At 44.8% G+C, this 1,706-nt stretch overlaps 1 protein-coding gene across 1 annotated transcript in view; it reads left to right on the top strand.

The window, feature by feature from the left end:
• AKAP14 (A-kinase anchoring protein 14) overlaps window positions 1-1,706 on the top strand; it is a 12,696-nt gene that overhangs the window by 7,493 nt on the left and 3,497 nt on the right. The gene's annotated exons all lie outside the window — the stretch shown is intronic.

Raw genomic sequence — 1,706 nt, forward strand, 5'->3', positions numbered from 1 at the left:
TATTGTAGAGATGAGGTCTCGCCAAGTTGCCCAGGCGGGTCTCGAACCTGCGGACTCAGGTAATCCACTCACCTTGGCCTCCCAAAGTGCTAGGATTATAGGTGTGAGCCACTGCGCCCAGCCCAGTGAGGCTTTATTGAGAAGACTTATCTTGCCAAGGTCATCAATGACCCCCTTCTTTGCAAAGTTTAATAGTCATGTCTGTCCTCATCTTAGTTGGTCCATGTGCAGTACTTGCCATAGCTGATCACTCCCTCCTTCATGAAACTTTCCATTTGACTTCTAGAACAACATGCTCTCCTGATTTCCCTCCTGCTTCACTGACCATTCCTTCCCAGTCAGTCTCTACTGGCTTCTCTACCTCACACCAACCTCTTCATGTTGGAATGTTCCAAAACCCAGGTCTGGGACCTCTCCTCTATATTCACTTCCCGGGTTATCTTGTCCAATATCATGGCTTTCAATGACACTTAGAGCTTATGATCCCCAAAATTTTATCTCTAGCCCAAACCTCTACCACTTGGATGCTTAATAAACACTGGCCATGCGCAGTGGCTCATGCCTGTAATTCCAGCACTTTGGGAGGCCGAGGCAGGAGACTCGCTTGAGCCCAGGGGTTGAAGACCAGCTCGGGCAACTTGGTACGATCTTATTTCTATAAAAATCAACAAATTAGCTGTGTGTGGTGGTGCACACCTGTAGTTTTAGCTACCCAGGAGAATAAAATGGAAGGATCTCCTGAGCCCAGGAGGTTGAAGCTATGGTGAGCCCTGATCGTGCCATTGCACTCTATCCTGAGCGACTGAGTGAGACCCTGGCTCAATGAAATAAACTTTTAAAAATAAAATAAATCTCACTGCATATAAAACTGAACTTCTAATTTTTCCTTCCAAACTTGACCTACCTGAAATCTTCCTCATTTCAGTTGATGGCCAAAATCCTTAGTGTCATCCTTGATTCTTCTTTTTCTCTCACATCCCTCATCTAATCCACCAGGAAATCCTCTTGGCTCTACCTTCAAAAGTATATCCAGAATCCACCAATTTCTTACCACTCCACTTCTACACCCTGGTCCAAGAGACCATACTTTGTCTCCGAGATGATGTCAACAGCCTCCTACTCAGCCTCTCTGCTTTCATCTTTGCCCTTGTCGTGTCTCTTTTCAATATCACAGCCAGCCAGAGTGAGTCTTACAAAATGAATTTGTCACTCCTCCATTTAAAATTTTTCAGAAGTGCTTTTTGAACTTTAAAGTGCATGCAAATTACTTGGGGATCTTGTTAAAATGAAGATTCTGATTCAGCAGGACTGGAATAGGGCTTGGGATTCTGCCTTATTAACAAGCTCCCAGGCAAAGCTGGAGCTGCAGGCCCAGAGACTATATTTGAGAGGTGAAGTCTGGTCCTTTGGTAGTTTTGCTTTCCCTCTACTCCTTCCTCCTCACTTCCTCTGCTCCAGTCACTCTTATCTCCTCACTACTCCTCAAATAAGCCAGAGATGGCCCTGCCTCAGGGCCTTTGCACTTGTTGCTCCTTTTGTCTACTACTACTAGCACACACTCTGCTAGGCATGTGCACTGTCCACTCCCTCACTTCCTTTTCCACATTTTCCTATGCTTTCTCTCCACAGCATTTTTATCATTTTCTAATATTCTATATAATGGATTTTTTTTTTTTTGAGTTGGAATCTCACTCTGTCGCCCAGAC

The sequence above is a fragment of the Carlito syrichta genome, unplaced genomic scaffold (genome assembly GCF_000164805.1).
Source record: "Carlito syrichta isolate Samal-C Ts95f unplaced genomic scaffold, Tarsius_syrichta-2.0.1 Scaffold315966, whole genome shotgun sequence".
Taxonomy (NCBI): domain Eukaryota; kingdom Metazoa; phylum Chordata; class Mammalia; order Primates; family Tarsiidae; genus Carlito; species Carlito syrichta.